General features: G+C 40.5%; 1 protein-coding gene across 1 annotated transcript in view; it reads left to right on the forward strand.

Annotated features, from left to right (window-relative positions):
* OTOS (otospiralin) overlaps positions 1–15,602 on the forward strand; it is a 439,145-nt gene that overhangs the window by 96,697 nt on the left and 326,846 nt on the right. The window contains exon 3 of the mRNA XM_072042616.1: positions 10,022–10,203. The gene's annotated coding sequence lies outside the window, so the exon portion shown is untranslated. The remainder of the gene's footprint in view (positions 1–10,021; positions 10,204–15,602) is intronic.

Genomic DNA, 15,602 nt, shown 5'->3' on the forward strand with positions numbered 1-15,602 from the left:
AATCCTCTGAAGGATTTCCATCGGAGTGTGTTTTAAATAGAGAATGAAGTCTCCTGGGATTACAAATATTCATCTCATGAGAAAAATATAGCATGGCCAAAGTAACAGAGGGATTTTTGAGAGTACAACCTTTTGACTTTAATACGAATTGTACTGTGTGATGACATGGACATAGTTTTGATCACAAGTTTTGAAGTTGGGTTAATACTGTACAAAAATGATGAAATCGTTCAGGTAATTGAAACTTGGACCAGTCCATCCAGGGTGATTGTGGAAAATTACTGTGGTAGAATATGAAATTCTGCACCTTGGCTTTATAGCTTTTAAAGCTGGTTTCCCACCATTACAGTCTGTCATAATGGGCATACAAACCCAGCAGGAAAACCTGTACACAATGAAGCATCTGCTTTACGCTCAAGTGTTGGCTTCTCAAGGGTCTTTCAAGCTGAGTTGTGAAGCATGAAGAGGTCAAGTGACTCATCCAAGTCCTGCAAAATGCCAGCTGAAATTAGGATCCAATGTGCTTCTGGCTTCATCTGCTTTGTACTTGATCCAGTAGGTCACAGCGCTGCTTTGCCAGGGCAGAACAGTGCCCTGATGCATGTTGCTTCCCAGTTATGGATTGCAATCAAATCTTATGTGAAAGCATTGTTCACTTTGAGAGGTTTGGAAAAATGTTTCTTGTTGACAAACTATCCCCATAAAATGTTAATTAAAAGACAAGTATTATAGGAAAACTGTTAATTGCGTAGTTACATTTATTATCTTTGACAAGTTTTATTTACAAAGCAGAGCTGTTACATGAAGCCTGTGGTGACAAGGGGAGAACAGGTGTGAACTTAGTGGCGTTCAGGTAGGTTTTCCTCCCTGCCTTTCAGAGCGTTTTTGACAGCCTTCCAGGCTGCGCTGTGCTGTCCCCGGGAAGCGGAGGCTTCAGGGAAGCAGCCGTGCCGGGCACAGCCTGGTGCATCAGGGGGGCTCCAGGCTCCAGCTGCACTGGTCTGGGCTTATTCAGGAGCTGATGGAGGAGTTGCTGTGCAAGAAGAAAAATACTGTCCCTGAACAACTCGTGAGCATAAATCCTCAGTGGCAGGCTGAGTGTCAGACATGGATTTGCAGCAGGAAAAAGGTGCATTAGCCTTGCTAATAGTGAACATTAAGGGCAAAGAGGGATTAGAAATGTGGAAGGATGACTTTTTTTCTTGCACTGCTCCATTTCACTACAATGTTCTGCTAAGAATACTACCTTAGCTTTTCTCTGGAAATTGGCCAGTGAACCTTGTGAAAGTTTTATGGAGGCTTATTACTGCCTAATTCACTTTACAAAATGGAAGTGTTTTTTTTTTCATCTGCTTTCCAGAAGTTTGTCCTTGCCTGCTTCATCAAAGGGGCCAAAGTTCAGACCAAATTTTATAAAATCTGAAGCAGTTAAGCTTTCATGATTTGTCATTAAATTGAGTTTTATATTTAATCTTCAATAGATGTTAAATTTGCCGTATAAGAAGGGCTACTTTTGGAACATTATTCTTAGGTACCACCTGCGAGCACTGAAAATCTTCCTTTATTTTCCATTTCTAATTTAGAAATGTTGTCCCTTATCAACATGTAATTGAATGTGCTGTCAAATACATTCAGACAGTGAGTTATATTCAGTGTGGTACTAAAAATACCAATTAAATGTCAAAAAGTTAAAAATAATAATATAATATCTTTTGAACCACTTTAAATATTTGTGATTCTTTTTGTTCTTTTGTGTGAATCAAATAGTATCAATACTTTAATTCTTCAGGAAACCTTATTAATGCTGTCAAAGACTTAGCAAGTTGCTGCATTACCCATGAAGTAAGTTGTTTTCAGAATACTACAGATAAATATTAACTATGATCAGTAGATACTGTATTGGTGTCTCTTGGAATAGCTGATAATGGTTCAAATTCATTGCTAAGATGCTAGTAATGTCCTATGAAAAGTGAAACTTGAAAGAAATCTTACAGTCCTCTGCTTTTAAAAACTACCAAAAAAATGAAAATGAATTTTTCTTTTGTATTGTAATATATATATATATTTTTTTTTAAATGCCGCTGCACTTTAATACATGTAAAAAAATCTCCTAGGTGTTTTTCAGTTGAATTAATTTCACATGTAACTCCATTATTATAAGTGTTAATAAAAACAGTTTCTCCTATCTGAGGAATTACATTGACCTACCGAAGTAGTGTGCCCAGGGTATGAAAACATCTGCTTGATTGGCAGTGTGATACTTTTTATATACCGTTTTCTTTACATCAATTATTGAAAAGGAGAAGAACATTTCTTTTGGCTGTGGATTTCTGGAGAAAAGTTGCTATGCGCTAAGATGGCTTGAAAGTAAAATTGCAGCACTGCTCAGTTTTGAACTTGGCACTTTTCAGGATGCCCGTGCAGATGCAATACATGCATGCCTGCAGAAGTTGGTCATAATAAATGTTCTGCAGTCGCCATCATCACATCCAACTTTCCTATAGCCACATTCAGTGCTTACCTGAGGAGGACATAATACCAACTGTTATGTGAGTTTATGTGGTGGTCTTCCATAGGAATACTTGAGCTTAATTAGTTAAATTTGGCAGTGGCTAATGTGATTATTTCCTTATTTTCTCCACTTTACAGACAGGATCAGACAAAAAAACCAAAATATTCAAGCTTCCTTTAATTTTGGATGCCCAATTTTAAATTCCAGGTAGTGGTTTTAGAAACTTCATGATCATTCTTGGTCATTGAGCAGTGTGGAAAAAATGTGGAAGATATTATCCTAGCTGAAAAGGATTGAACGTAATTCAGCCCCAATCTCAAGCGATCTGTGAGTTCCATGCAAAACGGGAGGAAAGAAAACCTGTGGCAAAAATGTTCAGTTTGCTATATGATCACCTCAAAGCAATTGAGGTCAAATCACTATTTAATAACATTATGAAGTTTAAAAACCCAGGGGTTTAATCAACACCATGAGTAGAGGTACCACCCTGGTTTTGTATGGGACTGCTGCACGGATCCATTGTATAGCTTATGTCCTTCTATTCGGCAGAGCTCTCGTGCAAGACTTCAATGTTTTTGATGTTCTAGATTATTTTTGGTGTTCAGTTCAAATTTTAAAAAACGTACACGTTACAGAAACAACAGAGCAGAGAATTTTCAATCTCACTGAAATGCAATGGAAAGCTTCAATTTGAACCTACTAGCAGCCAACTATATTAAAGCCATCCTATTTCTATAAAGCTGTTTGGCTATACTGTCCTATTTCCTCATTTTGTGACTTAGAATAAATAGCTCTAGTAGCTCAGCACTGGGTGCCATAGAATGGAACAGCTCGGGTTGGAAGGGACCTTAGAGATCACCCCGTTCCACCCTGCCTGCCATGGGCAGGGATGCCACCCACTAGAGCAGGTTTCCCAGGGCCTCATGAGTACTCCTCTTTGTTTTCAGTATAAATTTGCAAGTAATTCTCATCTTAGTTGTGGGGTAAAAAGAGAACCATTAGTTTCGACCATTTCCAATTTCAGGATCATTTGTCTTGCATTTACTCAAAAGTGTGTTGATACAAGTATTTAGTGACAAATGCTGTTTTGCTTCAGATTGCAGAGATGCCTTGTGTTCATTCTGTTCTTAGGTGCATAGACAGGTTGGTATTAGCATGACAGAACACAGTGATTTCTGTTTAATTCTAACAGTAGCAACATCAAATGTATTTACTCACAATGTTTTCAGTTTCTTCTGTGCTACATTTTCTGTTTTGAGATCTTGGACAGTGCAACTCCAGGGTTCGAAATGCTCATCAGTGTACTACGGAGCTTGACACTTAATCAAAAATTCACTTCTTCCATTTCTGGTATTCATAATAATTACTGTACTTACTCATCTCTAAGTTACCTACAAGAGTTAGAGCATATTGAATATGTAACTTATTTATCACAGTGGTATGGTGAATTTACCCCATATTCCCCTTTTTGTCTGTGAAACAATTCCTACTTCAAGAAATCATTTTCAGATAATTCTGAAAAACTACAAGACTTCTAGTATTTGTTAACGAGTATTCGTCAGCCTGCTTACAAATCATGGATTATAATGACCTTGCTAGATGCAGTAATGCAGACTTAACATGTTTAATTGCAAAATTGTCTGTGAATCACTTATACTCTTTGACCAAATTTAGTAAACATTGACCTTCATTTCTGTTTCATAATAGCCAGGTGAAATGGTATGGCTAGGTAGTAATCTTCTGTGCATACTTAATAAGTGCACTATCTAGTTTCTATCTAAGATTTTTTATAGGGAAAATATTGCTTGTGCATAGTCATTTCATTCAATTTTTGCATTAGTGAATTAATGCTTTGATTTTTTTGAAACATTCTGACTTTATTTGAATTTCAGCATTTTTTCTCTATCTGGAAGGGAAGCCATTTTACAGCTGCCTTACCTTCTTTCACCACTTCAGGTATGTTACAGTGTGCCTACTAATTTAGGTGGTTAGCAGTAGCAGGCAGAATTTCCTAAGAGCTGCCTGTCTGTACTTTCTTAGTGAATTGAATATATGCTACTACCTGCAACGTCTCAGGTTAGCCCAGTTACTGAACCGAAGAAGGATTATTGAGGTGCACAGTGTAATCTGTGTGGTGGTAAGTTGTAACTCATCCTGCGTTTGGGACTCTGGCCTTGATTTGAGGACGCAAGCTGATATCCTCTGCAAGGATCTGAAAATGACCACTGCTGACTTAGGAGTTACTGTGAGACATCGTGTCAGTATGGGTGCTGGTGTGTGTCCACCCCACAGATCCCTTTCTGTCAGCTGGAAAACAAGTGTATTCCTTTGCAATGTCCCTACCTTGCTTCCAAGGCAGCCTTTCAGTTTCCCTCTACAAGGGTTGCTCGGTGGCATACCACATTTAGAAAATGACCAGCAAGTCTTCAGTGTTCTAAAAGAGCTGCTCAGAGGCTGTCAGTGACAATAAGGTAAGAGGCTGGAGCAGTGTGGGAGCTGTGTAGGTCTGACAGTGACCACTGGGAGAGGGCACTGACTTGTCTGAAATCCCACTTGATAAAAAAAAAAAAAAAAAAAATCAAAGTATGATGTATTACAACTTACAGCGTCACTAAAAGGAAGCACTAATGCACATCCAACAAATGTGTGCAAGGTAGAATAATGTATCAAAACAATTGGTAAAATACAAATTGAAATTAATGTGAGAATATACCCTTTGAATAAGTTTCTGCTCATACCGTGTGTTTCATGCACAATGGCATGCCTCGTTTGTCAAGAGGCAGCTCATTTAAGGCTTTCTTTTTTATAAACGTCGCTTCCCTTCCAAAATCATGTTGTGAGAGCATACTTTAAAGCTGCAAGACCAACTGTGTGAGACTGGGTGAAAGAAAATACTAAGGGATACCTCTTGCATGCTTGCACTGAATAGTTTTTGTATGTTTAGCAGTAACTTATTGTTAAGGTCTATTATTTCAGGACTTTTAAGCAAGGCTTGTCCAGAAGAAAATGAGGCTTTTTTTTTTTTTTTTTCCTCACAAGTGATTCCTGTGTTTGTTACTACTGAAGCAATACTGCCTAATATCACAAGAGGGGTATAGATGTCTAGAATTTTTCTTTCACCTATTTTATATCTTTGAATAATATAATTGAGGATGATCCCTAGGTGTTTGTGCACCTAAGGAGAACCTTGCAGGAGGAGATAACACTGAGTGTTCTTTCTGGCCTCAGTCCCTTTTACCTTGCTAATGCTGCAGTAGCTAAAAACTAGGAACTGGAACTGCTGAGTGAGTGGCTGGCCCTCCGAACTAGCTGATTGATCTGCAGGAGGCCGGTTTTACCTAGAAACTGCCCTGCCACATTCCTGGGGCTGGCCTCCTCTCAGCCTGGCATTTAGGCCCAGTTGTTTGAAACAATCTCTTGTTGTAGCAGGCTGGGGTGAAATGGAGCTATCTGTCAATTTGAAAAGGTCACTGCCTGTGTCAGAATGACAGGGATTCCAAATTATCCATTAATCTCCCAATTTAAAATTGTCATCCTTCTTATTACAGCCAGGCAGCCACACGGGCTAAAATAGACCTCTTCTCTTACACCCGTGACCAAGCAGCTTTTTTATTATCTGGCAGATAAAATTGGCAGTGCACTCCAACATTAAATATTCATTGACTGCTCTCTAAAAAGAAATGGCTGCTAAGAGGTTGGCAATATATGAGAAAACAGCTGAAGAAATTGCAATTGATTTTCTTGTCTTATCTGCTAAGGTTTGGGCTATATGATTAGTGTAACACACTTAGCATATTCCTATATCGGGTTGAGTCAAAGGTTAATAAATGCAAGAGCTTCCCTGCCCCTTTACAGTTTGGCATTGTCTTCATATTGTTGACCCGCACAGTATGTTAAATGAAGGATAAATTAGCGTATAGAAAGTGCAATTCTCTACAGAAAAGAGGATTTAATAGATTTTACATTGTCAAAGGAGAGGCTCTGGAAGAGAGAAGTCCTAGATAAGGAGACGAGGCCTGTAATGTGTTCAGTTCTCTTACACAGTATGACAGTGTGGGGCCAGTGTAAGAGAATCAGGGAGGGCTGTGTGCCACCTGCTGCTCTGGAGGGGAAGGAAGGCCTTAAAATTTGCTTTTCTGTGTCTGTCATCCACCACCTGGGGCCCCCTTCACTGTTGCTTCTGTTCAAACCATGTTAATTGTAACTCGTGGGCTTTACAAAGTGGTCAAATGGGTCCGGCATGGGGCAGTGCCTGAGCTGGCAGTGCTCCTCTTGTAAACTTGTTTCAAGTTTATTTCAGTGCTGGCAATGAAAACCCAGACAATTTCTTTATAGAGGCTTTTTGGTCAAGTCACCTGTGATGAAAACATGGCATATGTAAAAACATAATTACCAGGCTGCCTCAGCCAGCACTCAGTCTTCTCAGTCTGACATCCTCTCACAGAAAGTAAGGAGAAGCTTCAGAGGCAATAGCAAAAACTGAACGGTAAGCAGAGAGAGGAGAAGAAATGATTCAGCCTTCTGGTTGGCAGATTCAGGAAATTCCTCTCTATTTCCCTCTATTTTTAAACATTCTTTTGAAACAGATATTAATAATTCTTTAGAAAGATTATGTGTTCTAATTTAAAAAAAAATTGTGTGCTGAACATTAATGGATGTACACAAACCACTGAATTCTAAAGAGGCTGCAATACAAGTCCTCTGTATTTGTGCCAGTGGTCTCAGCTTTTTGAGCAATTTGTAAAAATGCTGCATACAGAACTGTAACCACGAGACAGCTGAATCTGGTTTGATGGAGTAGTCTGTTCACCTCTTTTCATAGAGCTTGAAGAGCTTTTTGTCAGGATCAGTATGGAAACAAATGGCAAACTGGTGTGTTTCTTAAATAATACTATTTCGCAGTTACCAATTTATTTTCCAGTCACCTATTTCGAGTCCTCCATTTCAAGTGGAAGTAGCAAGAGGTTCAGTGCGTTCTTACGTGCAGTGTTGTTTCTACTCCTGAGGGAGTACAGTCCTGGGTAAGTTTGTGTTCAGGCCACTTTTGGGGGAAAGAGGTCCTCAGGGCAGCTCATGTGGACTTCTGTGCCAGGTCCCTTGTGTGTTTGCCCAAGGAGAAATAAGGTGTTGAAAGGAGAAATGAAGGTGTAGGGAGCCCAGCGCTGGTCACTAAGATTTTGTTTGACTGGTTCTTAACAGTAATCCGTGTCATTGTGTTCATCAGCCAACTGCATTTAAGTAGCAACAAAGATAGAAACTTGTTCTTATTAAAATAAAGGCTTACAAAAAACTCTACTGCTAAACAAATATATAAGGAGATTACTACAGGCTGTGCTGAAATGCAAATGCTCGCTGACAACATAAAGCATAGAGTGAAATACAGTAGTGCCTTGTAAAGCACATACCTGCGTCTGTTTTTGTAGTTACTATATTTGTACTTGAAAACCTCTTGAAAGCAATGAGTGGGCACAGAAAGGTAAACTTAAAGCTGATGTTGTTGTGATTAGATCAGTGGAAGTCAGTTTTCTTAAACTTGGCCAGAGATGGTAACATGAGATACCTGATAAAGCTCCTTTCATTAAAAGAGAGGGGAGCCATGTTACTGAGGATGTGAGATTTTCCAGCCCTCAAACTTCCTCATTCAGTAGTGGGTATACAGTGTGATGTGATGTCCAGTTATGCAGTAAAAGGCATGAGCCAGGGAGGCTTTAAGAAAAGAAAATGAAGGCACATGAAAGGCCAGAAGACATCATCACTTCTGATTTTGAGGAACAGGGAGTTTGCATAAACACCAATACTGAGGCAAAAGCATTAGGTTGTAAATGATGATGGATTTACTAGCCGTGTGTCAATCCTCATTTATAGAAAACATTTACATAAAGCACTGATTAACATCTTCTCATTCTCTAAGGTATTTGAAGAAGAAAATTATGCTCTTTGGCATATCCTTTTTTGTATTCAGTCAATGTTCGAACTGCCCAAGTTCTCAAATAGTGTGTTAATGGCCAGTGTGTATTTGGCTAATACTCTGCCTATTGTTCAGCTTCTCTAATTGGAATGCTAAATGAAATAGCAATGACGATAATGTTGTAGATAGGTCTTAGAAGAAGTAACAGGGAAGGATATGAATGTCCATCTTGAATTCCATCAAGTTACTCTTAAATTCAGGAATATATATATATATATATATATATGTATTTCCCTTAGGGGTATTGCTTTAGAACAGTTATTGCTGGGATTTTTAGAATGTGGTGGTTGTTTGCTTACATGTTTTAACTCGCTGTAGGTTTGTCTTTTGATTGTGTCCAGAGAAGAACGTTGGCTCTGAATTTTTTTTTCTAATTCTCTGCTGTGGTGGCTGTATTGTGTCATGTTCATGGTAGACAACAGGGCAAATCCTTCCTCTGTACAATCAGCTATTGCACACCAAGGAAGCCATAACTTTCCATTCAGGTGAATTAAATAAAGGATTAAGTTAATGTCTAGCCAACCAGAGAAACATAAGCTGTATAGGCTGATCACAGCTTCCCCAGTTAAACTTTTCTTTTCCTGTGAGAATTTGGGTTGTGTGCAGGTGTGACAGCTTTGCTCAACTCTCCATTGCTATTTTATGCCTTTTGGGAGGGTCATGGAAAACAGGAGATGAGAGGAAAGTAGGCTATGTTTTGTATTTTGTCTTTTTTCCAGCCCAATTCAGAGAGATTAGACTTTTGGGGGAGGGTATGTGTGTATTTTTGACCATCGCTGGTTTTTGTCTTTCTTGCAAGTTTAATTGCTCATTAAAAGGCACACAGAACCACACGCGGGCATGTTCTGATGAAACACCTAATGACTTTCAGCATTTGATTTATTGCCACAGCTTAAGTTACACAGGGACTTGTGTCAGAATAGGCCAAAGATAAGCTTACATTTATCTATAGAAGTTAAGGGATAATTATGTAAAAGCATTACATTTTAAAGGAAACAAAGACAGACCTGTGGGAAGTGCATTTTCACAGCATGTATTAGCAAAGCCCAATCAACCTCCTTGTGGGAGGACAATTAACAGAATTAAAAGTTGGAATTTTAATTATCATACAAATTAGAGGGAAATTAATCAGCTTGTATTTTGTGACTTGACTTGGCTTTGAGCATTGCCGCTTGAATTTTATGGCAAAAACTTTGATTAATTGAGTCACTGTGTGAAAGCACAAAGTCCTGACTTAGGGAGCATTTTAATGTCTGGCTCACTCTTCATCTGCTACCTCCAATATGGGAAGATGATGCAGAAGCAAAACCTTTGTTCAGCCCAGTAGCAGCCTCCAAAACTCTGCCCTGAGATTTCTCCATGTAAGATGGAAGCTGCTTTTTCCATAGCTTCCATTTCTACCTTCTGACTGCACAACACAGTGCTTTATAACTGGTGCCCTTGTATGAGTCAGATTCAGGAGTTAAATGTTTTCACTGACTGACTGGAAGTGTCATTTCAATATCAGTCATAACTCAGCTTTCTTTCCCTTTTTTCTGCAGAGTTGGACAAAAAATTTTAAAGGAGTAGCCTAAGCAAATTTGAAAGCAAAGAGCAAATATGCTATGAGGTCTGCATTACGGATCACCAAGATCAAGTAGCTTTGTGTGAGATCTGAAGGAATCTCTGAGCCTGTGACCTTTGCAACTGCTTCCCCAGACTCAGCGGTGCCTTGAGGTGGCAGGTATTTCAGCCTCTGTTTTGATTGTGCTTGTGAGCGTTTAGAGCAGTTTGATGTGACTCTGTGGGAATATGGGAAGTTTCAGTTCAGCTGCTGAAAATGTGGTTTCGATAAAATATTTGCTCCTTTTTTGCAGTAGTTCTTTTTTACCCAAATGAATTAGTTTGGGTTTTGGTTCCAGATACTCACAACAGACAGGTTTGAGTGCTCCTTTCTCAGAAATAGGGAGATATAGATTGATATTCCCTACACAGAATAAGGTGCTGAACTTGATGTTTGCACTTCATATTCATTTCTCTTCCCTCCTCTTCCTCTAGTAAATACCTGTTGTTTTGGGGCAGATAATCCAGACGAACGATTTTACCATTTTTGACACTTGAAATCAAAGGAGAAGTAAAACTGTTTAGCCCAATCTCAGATAAAATGAAACAGCACATCACAAAAACCACACCTGTCCTTGAGTCAGAACATAAGACACAAACAGATTGCAGAAATAAGCTAGACCACAGTTTTATATGGTCTCAAGTTAAAAGAGGGAACTTAATTATGATGCTGGAATTCAGTTTGGAGCTTGTGTAATAATCTAAGAAACTGGAGACTGGTTCTGGAAATAACTATGTGCTAATGAGGACCATAGTAGCAGCTTTCTTTGCTAGTTAATTTGCAATCTACACGGAAATCTGTTGGCAAGCCTATAAAATGAGGTTTTGCAAAAGTAATCACCACTTCAAAGTATAGAGATACAGCCGTAGAAAGTAGAAACATGTTGACTGAATTTCCACTTTGAACGTTGCTTGGAAGGTTGATGCTGTTGTTTCCTACCTGCTGAACAGAGGAAAGCGTAATGCCCTCCCTATCAAAATAGTTCTGGAACTCAGCATTTCAAAAAGAGGATATAGCAGAGTTTTATTTCTGTAACTGTGCCAATTATGCATGCTAAGACGATGCTGTCCATTTAGAAAGCCACACAAATATTTTAATGGATGTTCAGCGTTAATTGTGAAGATTTGGTCCATTTGCCAAAAGGTAAGGTAGGTGTTTAGCAATGTCACATGCTAAACAGAATGCAGGGTGCAGACAGATTAGATCTGTGTATGATACCACGTGTGGTTTTAGGGTAAATTCTTTGGCCATTTACACAGGTGCACAAAACCTCCAGAATACCTCAAACGTCATGTCTGTGGAATAATGTGGTGAAACAGCCTGTGGCAAGAGTGCTGTGTTCTGCTCTCTAGGGCTTTCTAATTCATTTTTGAATGGGAAAATAAAGTAGGCAAAACGTGCTACTTGGAGCTCTGCTGACTAAAGGTGAACCATCACTGCTCTCTCCCTTCTCCAGAAGGAAGCATTGCAAGCAATCAGTTCCACAAGGTTGCAGTGTCTGGTGTGCGATACGAGAAAGTCTGCAGGTTGGTAAAGGTCCAAAGATTTACTGCAAAGCAAGTATCATGCAAATCAAACCAATTAATTCTTATGACTGTCAGGTAGTCTGAAAGGATGTGACCATCAGGGGCTGTACAATGTCTCTAATTAACTTACACGTCAGTTTGTTTTCTTGAGTGAGGCGGGAAACAAAATGTTCTCTTGTCAAAGGTACAAGTTCTACTGAACTCCTGTCTTCTGCAAACACCTGGATTTTAAAGCTCACCCAGAGAAGGTGCATTGAGGTCCTGCAAAAACTGTCCAAGTATGGCTTCAGCAAAGGCTGGTGGATGTGGCACAGTGCAGTGCTGCACCAAGATCCAAAACTGGCTGTGAGCAAGCCGGCACAAGTGCCAGAAGTGAGCTGTGCCTAAGGAGTGTGAGAAATGTGAGCCCGCAGATTGCCTGGGCTCCGGGCACCTCCCTCAGTGCTCACGCAGGAGTCTGCAGACCCAGTGCCGTGGTTTGCGTGGATGCTCTGCTCGGCAGTGGCTAAGGGATCCCCACCTGGCAGCACACCTGGCTCAGTAATCCCTGTTCTGGGTAGGACAGGAGCTGGGCTGCAGCCTGGTCCCGGTGGCTGCAGAGGGCAGAGGTTTAGTTTACTGGAGGGTGGCACGTGGCATCTTAGTCAGCGCTTCTGTGCGTGGATTTGGGGTTGGAGCTGTTTTGCCAGTGGCTCTTGCCAGTAAGTTAAATCAACTGCTCCTTTCCTAAAATTAAATTGAGAAATCCTTAGCTGTCATCCAGTGTATTTGGGGAAGTAGACACGACATGTTCATGACCTCCAGACTTACAACTCCATGTCTAAGGATAAAAGGACTCTGAGTTTCCTACCAGCATTTTAAAAAGGGGCTTAGTGGCAGAGCAGGGAAGAAGGCACCAAATTCCTGACTGACAGTGATATGTAGGTTCAATTTCTACTCTTTGAAACTCATGGAGTATCAGAGCACATCCAAACTTCTCTAAAAGGCTGCAACTCTAGCATATGGTCCCTGGCATTCCCTGGCCATTTCAGATTCCTTCTGGGACTCACGGTGCCCTGCAGCTTCCTCCCCAGCGTGGCATGAAGATGCTGTCTGGTGGTAAATCCGGAAATGAAATGCTTACGGCATTTGGAATTCCTGATGTTGCAGTGGATAATTGTTCCTTTTAATTTATACACACTTGTAATGTTTTGTGTACAGGGTCATTTGAAATGCACTCTGAAAACTAGGGGGAATCTGACTCCTGTGACTTGATTTAACCCAGCTGGCAAACTCTGTTCCAAAGCCGGACCTCTACTTAAGAAGCAGATGCTGCATTTGAACACAAGTGTTCTGTGGGAAATGGAAGTGCTTTGCTTTTTTTAAGCACAATTCTGCTTTGGAAGGGTCTGGAGCTTGCTTGAAGCAAGACATATGTGTATCTAAATGTCATTTTTTAAAAAAAATGTGCTCAGAAAACAGAAAAAAAAAGAAACTAACAGAAATGAGAAGTTTTACAGTTTACCCTGGCTGGGGCTTGATTCTAATTTTTAGGGTAACTGTAACAGGAATTTCCAGAACAAAGTATCTAGTGATCTAGTCCCAGCATATGTTTCGCATTAATCTGTCCCATCCTGTACGCTGGATAATGAAGTCTACTTTTCCAGTGATGCTGCAAGTAGTATCAAAGGGGAAAAAAATCCTGTCTGGGTTAGTTATCATTATTAGTAATTCGTTAACTACAGACTTTTATTCCCAGTCTAGAGTATCATTTTCTAAGCTCACATACTATTTGACAGATGCAATCCACTTTAGGGTTCAGCATTTTTAAAAGTGGATCATGTGAAGTGCCCTGTCTTGTCCGTTCTTGGAATATGAGACAGGCCTTTCAGGATTTGAGGTCTTCTGGTCCTTGGCTCTCTTAATCGTTACACACAGCCAAGCTTTAAGGCCATGCTTCTGTGCGTCCTGAGTAGCACTGTGTAAGTTTGCCAGGTCTTGAGATCTGAAACCTAGTTTCAAGTTGTTAGTAAAATGTGTTTTGATCTCCAGGGGTGTTTAATAGGACATTCACTGAGAGCAGGCAGTGGGGGGAGAGGTATAAACCTGAAAACAGAAGCAATCCAGTGCCCTGGCAGGGGGAAGAAGCAAAAGCTTGTACAGTGCCCGAGTGCTGGAAAGTGGTTGCTCTAGCTGCCAACTTAACTTGTTTACCATTTCTTTAACAGAAACCCTGTAAAGCTCAGATTGACGCGGGGCAGCTCGTAGCTGTTGTGAAAAGGAGGCTGTGACCAGCGTGACTGCTTCTGAAATGAAGATTACGTTTGAAATGCTCTGTATTTTCACCATGTTTGATTCAGATGCATCCCTAGATGTCTTCCTCCATGATACTTTTAAAACAGGAATCACTGTGCATTTTGAATAATGGAGTCCGTGGTGGAATCCATCAAAAGCACCCAAGGAAGACGTACCTAAGAGTGAGGGCTTTTCTTTTCAGCTTGCCCTCATAGCTGTGAATGAGGGGCTGTATCTGCTGCTGGTAATAGAGATGTTCGTAGTTACAGACAACAGCCAGGGCTCTGCATTCACTCAGACCAAGACAAATGCTCTGCTGCCAGTTCTGGTGATCCTCATGTTGTGGATGAGCCTGCTCTGGAGTTATCCCCTCCAGCTGGACTTGCTTCTGCAGGAAGCTCTGTGCACTGGGTTGTGCTAGGGGCATAATCTGTTCTGCTTATTGCACTCGTTGTAGCTGGCTGGTGGGGCACAATGCTCTAACACAGGAGCAAATGCACTTTAGGAGATCTCTGGATAATTTTAGCTGTATGAGAGCTTTGTTGAAATTTGCTGTTGTGTCAGTGTCTCGCTTCACTGGGCTTTGAGCAGGACTGTCAGAAACTGAGAAATCTATTGTTAGATTGGGAGTTATTTAATATTTGTCAGATCTGTGTAACTTCACTTTCGAAGTTATTTAATCTCAAGCAAAATCAAGCCACTGCACTTAGGCTTCCATCTGATCATATTCCTTGGATGGGATTGCCCGCTTCTGGTATCAAATAGTGGAGGTGCAGTGCTGCAGAGAACTGCCACAGAAGGGTAGCGAGGTCAGGTCCTACGGGTGTGATTTTGGCTTGATGTTTCTTAAAAACACACAGGTCCCACTGAATCTATATTGCTCTGTTCACCAAGAAAGACAAATCTTGCTATACAAATGTTACACAATTACAGAGATCTTATTTCTAAGTCATCCAAGGGAGAAAAAGCATCACTGAGTGAGCTTAATAACCAGAAGCAGTAGTTACAAGCTGGTGGTATAAAGTTTTTTAAATCCTTTGACAATGTGTGGCCTGTTTCTGCAACTTTCAGTAATGAAATCCTGAGATCCAAATGCCTTCTACTTGGAGGCTTCTAGCCATGTATCTGCACATGTTTTCTATATAGTATTAAGTGGAAAATATATAGTACATTTTCTTCTAGTACTTCTGAATGCTATGGATTCTGGTTATAGCTCTAGTGCTGAACTCTCAACCACCCTGATTAAGGTAGTCCATGAGCAGGTTTCTGGGTGTTAGGCTCCTGGCTCAGGTAGAACAGGACAAAATTTGCTAACAGCAAGTGGATGTGAAAGTAACATTAACAACTTGAGCTCAGGAGCTGAGTGAGAAACAAGCACTTGTGTTCATTCTTGCTGCTGTGGTTGTGGATGCTAGTAGGCAGCACCCATTTTCCTACTCCCCCCGCCCCGCCAAGCGCACACTCTGAGCAAAATGCACATTTCCTTTAGCTGGGTAATTTCTGAAGTCCTTTCGGCTATTGTATGCCCTAGCTTACTGTGTCTGAGCAGCTGTCTGCAGGCTTAGTGCAAAATGAAATTCAGTACCTGGCCCGCTGAGGCTGTTGTACCTTGCTCTAAAACAACAGATGGTGTTGCTGTTAGGCTTGTGGTTACTCCTGCTTTCTCCACGTCTGGTTCTTTAATTGTCTTTGCTCAGTCTGGTCATGTTTCTCCCACTT

This window comes from Anas platyrhynchos, chromosome 9 (assembly GCF_047663525.1).
Source record: "Anas platyrhynchos isolate ZD024472 breed Pekin duck chromosome 9, IASCAAS_PekinDuck_T2T, whole genome shotgun sequence".
NCBI classification, from domain to species: Eukaryota; Metazoa; Chordata; class Aves; order Anseriformes; family Anatidae; genus Anas; species Anas platyrhynchos.